Source organism: Mustela nigripes, chromosome X, assembly GCF_022355385.1.
Source record: "Mustela nigripes isolate SB6536 chromosome X, MUSNIG.SB6536, whole genome shotgun sequence".
Classification (NCBI taxonomy): domain Eukaryota; kingdom Metazoa; phylum Chordata; class Mammalia; order Carnivora; family Mustelidae; genus Mustela; species Mustela nigripes.
Window position 1 is genome coordinate 89039972 of NC_081575.1, and position 4928 is coordinate 89044899.

The 4928-nt window shown below is 42.4% G+C and overlaps 1 non-coding gene across 1 annotated transcript; it reads left to right on the forward strand.

The window, feature by feature from the left end:
- The first annotated feature begins 1742 nt into the window (after nt 1–1742).
- On the forward strand, nt 1743–1849 carry LOC132007952 (U6 spliceosomal RNA). The gene has a single exon (XR_009401498.1). It is a non-coding gene; the product is annotated as a U6 spliceosomal RNA (small nuclear RNA).
- The last annotated feature ends 3079 nt before the right edge of the window (nt 1850–4928 follow it).

Consider the following 4928-nt stretch of genomic DNA (forward strand, 5'->3'; position numbering starts at 1 on the left):
GCCCCAAGGTTCAAATTGCAGTTGGGGGGGGTGCCTAATTCAGCCATAACACCTCCTTATCTCCCCCAGGAGGCTTGCAGGAGCAATCCCTGGGTTCTGATGAGGTAGGAGACCTACATACCTTCTGCCACAGGACAGGGCCACACACCACAAAACCTCCTCGTTGTGTGCTGCCGGCCTGGAATTAGACCGTCCAGGCCCATTTATCTCAGTGGCACCCTTTGTGGCGTGGGATGACCCCTCCCCCAAGGAGCCAGCACTTTCATCTGATCTTCCTTTCACTGTTTTTGTAAGTAAGAAAGTGTCTAAAATCTAAAAGTGGCTCGTTGCTTATTTACCAGCCAAATTAGCCCAGCCTTGGCCTTGGCTTTCCTGGAAAGTCTTCATGGGTCCTTGACAACAGGCACTGGAATGTGTTGCAAAAACAGAAACACAAATCCTGCTAACAGAGGTGGGAGAAAGAAGACATGAAAGATGGCTCTCAGTTCTGCGCTCCACTCCTCCCCACACCAAGCCCCCAGCCTTTATGTCCCCCGAATTTGAACTTGCCTGATGTTTACAAAATAGGGGCCCCTGGCTGGCTCAGTCAGAGGAACATGCAACGCTTGATCTCAGGGTTCAAGCCCCACGGTCGGTATAGAGATGCCTAAAGAAATAAATAAACTTAAAAAGCCATTAAAGTAAAATAAAGAAAATGAATTCGCAAAAGGTAAAACACAATTCTGTGGGTTTGTCTGTGGGCAATTAAATATTTAAAAGAACTTTTTACCTATGAAGTGATAGTACTAATCATCCTTGAGGAAGGAGGACGAGGCACATGGAAGGGATTTCAACATTTTATAAATATTTTATATAACAGGACTTCTGATGCCCAAGCTGAGTCCACCCCCAGGGAATATCCCATGAATCACAACGAGAGACCACTTCACATCCATGAGGATGACCATTATTAAAAACAAATAAACAGGGGCGCCTGGGTGGCTTAGTGGGTTTAGCCTCTGCCTTCGGCTCAGGTCATGATCTCAGGGTCCTGGGATCGAGCCCCACATTGTGCTCTCTGCTCAGCCAGGAGCCTGCTTCCCGCTCTCTCTCTGCCTGCCTCACTGCCTACTTGTGATCTCTCTCTCTGTCAAATAAATAAATAAAATCTTAAAAAAAAAAATAAACAAAACAAAACAAACTAAACCAATGGAAAATACAAAGCGTTGACTAGGATGGGGAGAAATCAGAACCCTTGCACCCCCGCTGGTGGGAACAGGAAATAGGTAGCCACTCTGGAGACCAGCGAGCCAGTCAGGAAAGGACAAATCCTGCATGACTCCACTTAGATGAGGTCCCTAGAGCAGTTGCAGTCACAGAGACAGAAAGTGGGATGGCAGTTGCCAGGGGCCGGGACACTGGGGAGAATAGGAAGTTAGTATTTAAGGGGTACAGAGCTCCTGTTTGGGAAGATGAGAAAGTTCTAGAAATGGAGGGTGGTCATGACTTTATGACACCTTCCTGTGCACTTAAAAACACTTAAGATGGGGGACCTGGTGGCTCAGTCTTGATTTTGGCTCAGGTCATGATCTCAGGGTTATGAGATCGAGCCCCGGCTTTGGGCTCCAAGCTCAGTGGGAAACCTGCTTGAGATTCTCAATCCCTTTCCCTCTACCCCTCCCCCCAAAATAAATAAATAGTTTTAAAGAATGCTTGTGATGGTCAACTTTATGTTATATTTTACCATATTAAAAAGTGATATCGTGCTCACTTCAACAGCGTGTGTAGTAAAATCAGGCCAATATGGAGACGATCAGCATCGACCATGCACAATGACGACGTACAAACTCAGGAAACGTTTGGTGTTTTTTTAATGCAGGAAAGATATGAAGGCTGGAATAAAAATGTCCTAGTATCCTACAACTTACCTTGCCACCAAAAAAGTATTAAGAAAATGATCTCTTCTAAAATAAACTCTATACTACATACATACACACACACACACAAACACACACACACACAGAGTTCAGCTAAAGATTTGAGAGGCTTTGACAGCTCATCCACCTGTGAGCTAATTGCCAAACTCCCCATGCGGGGACAGTCTCCCACCAGCGAAACGGACATGCAGTGGGTATATCATTCCCCTTTTCTTTCTTTTCTGTGCACAGACTATGAGAGGGGACACAAGGTCAAAGGCTGAGACACATAGAGTGTTCCTGAACCCCCTCTCCATCCTCTCTGTCTCACCCTACACCTGTCTCACTGCACCTCCTCGGTGGAAGCTTCGCAAACTCTTCCTGCGCCATAGTAGGCACCATAACTGCAGCCACAGATACTCATTCCATGCGTGTTGTTTCGGCCCGTCCAACTCCCTGCTTCATTATTAGCTGACTTTGTACGGCTGTGTGTGTGTCTTCTCTCCCCAACTAGACCAGAAGTTCCTCGAAGGTAGACACCGATTCTTTGCCCCTTTTGGATCTCTTTAGCACTCGTGTCAATGTCTAGGGTATGGTAAGGGGTAGGCTTATCCAGACAATGGAGTACCATTCCACACTAAAAAGAAATGAGCTGTCAAGCCATGAAAAGACATGGAGGAACCTTAAATGCATGTTACTAAGTAAAAGAAGCCAAACTGAAAAGGCTACAAACTGTGAGTCCAACCACATGACCGTTCTGGAAAAGATAAAACTATGGAGACAAGAAAAAGATCAGTGGTTGCCAGGGATTCAGGGGGCCCCAGAGAGGGAGGGAGGGACAAATAGATGGAGCACAGAGGATGTTTAGGACAGTGAAACTACTCTGTGTGACACAATAATGGTGGATGTATGACATTATGCTTGTATCAAAATCCATCGTAAAACAAAAAGCGTGAACCCTAATGAAAGCTACGGAGCTTGGTTAATAATAACGTACCAATATTGAACCAGTCTGTCCAATTTTCTCATAAACCACATCGATGTTTTCCCTCGGTGAAGGGAAGCTGGAAAGGTTTATCCAGGCCTGACATTTTTTTTTAATTGAGGTATAATTGACATATAACATTATATTAGTTTCAGGTGTGCAACATAAGGATTCGATCTTCATATACGCAGTGAAATGCTCACCGCAATAAGTCTAGCTACCCCCCTGCCGCCATCTGAAGTTACATAATAATCAATCCGATGTTGTTGACCATTGTCACCATGCAGCATGTGACAGCCCCATGACTTATTTATTTTATGGCTGGAAGTTTGTACCTCTTGACCCCCTTCTCCCATTTCACCCACCCCCAACCTCTCCTCCCCTCCGGCAACCACCAATCTGTTCTCTGCATCTGTGAGTTTTGTTTGCTCGTTTGTTTTGTTTTTTAGATTCCATATATAAGTGAAATCATATGGTATTTGTCTTTCTCTGTCTGACTTATTTCACTTGGCATCCTACCCTCTGGGTCCATGTTGTCACAAATGACGAGATCTCCTTCTTTTTTATGACTGAGCTGTATTTCAGTGTATATATACATACTTTATCTTTTTTATCCATTCATCTACTAATGAATTGGTTGTGCCCATATTGTGGGTATTGTAAATAATGAACATAAGCATGAGTCTATCTTTTCGAATTAGTGTTTTTGTTTTCTTTGGATAAATACCTAGAAGTGGAATCACTGGATTGTTCTAGTCTTGATATTTTGAAGAACCTCCATACTGTTTTCCACAGTGGCTGCGCCATTTACATTCCCACCAAGAGTGCATGCCTTTTCTGCACGCCCTTGCCAATACTTGTTATTTCTTGTCTTTTTGACACTTGACATTCTGACAGGTGTGAAATGATATCTCATTTGTGGTTTTGACTTGCATTTCCCACTGATGAGTGATGTTGAGCACTTTTTCATATGTGTGTTGGCCATTTGTAAAATGGAAATTTGGAAAAATAATCTATTTAGGTCCTCTGCCCGTTGTTTGATTGGACTGTTTGGTTTTTGCTCTGGAGTCATGTGACTTCTTTGTCTATTTTGGATATTAATACCTTATTGGATATATGACTTGTAAATATTTTCTTCCATTCCATAGGTTTGCCTTTTTATTTCTTTGCTGGTTTCCTTGGGTATGCGGAAGATTTTTAGTTTGACATAATCCCACTGCATTGCCCTTGTCATTGGACTCAGATCCAAAAAATATCACGGAGAGTGAGGTCAAGGAGCTTACCACCTGTGTTTTCTTTCAGGAATTTTACTGTTTCCAATCTCATATTCAATTCCTTAGTCCATTTTTTGAGTTGAGTTTTGTGGATGGTATAACATAGTGGTCCGGTCTCATTCTTTTGAATGTGGTTGTCCAGTTTCCCCAATGCTATTTATTAACGAGACTGTGCTTTCCCCATTGTATATGCTTGCCTCCTTTGTCATAAACTAATTAACCATATGTGCATGGGTTTATTTCTGGGCTCTCCATTCTGTTCCATTGATCTGTGTGTCTGTTTTTATGCCAGTACCATATTGTTTTGATTACTGTGGCTTTGAAGTATAGTTTGAAATCAGGGTCCATAATGCCTCCAGCTTTGTCCTTCTTTGTCAGATTACTTTGGCTCTTCACGGTCATTAATGATTCCATACAAATTTTAAGATGGATTGTTCTATTTCTGTAAAAAATGCCACTAAAACTTTGATAAGGCTTATGGTGAATCTGTAGATTGCTTTGGGTACAGACCTGTCATTTTTCAAAATGCCAAGAAATATAGTTGGGAATAAATTAAAGTTTCTCCTCAAAGCCCAAGAAGAAAAATTGTAAGAGGAATAAGCATGTATTTGTGAGCTAAGATGTACACAGAAAGTTGTGTTTCTTTACATGTTGCTCTAATTAGTGTATATTTTGTATTGAAATCTCAAGTAATTTTTACAGAAAACCAAAGCATCCTTAATTATATCTGAAATCCCCTTTCAAGGCCTCCTCCTGCCCTGACCTCTAAAGGGA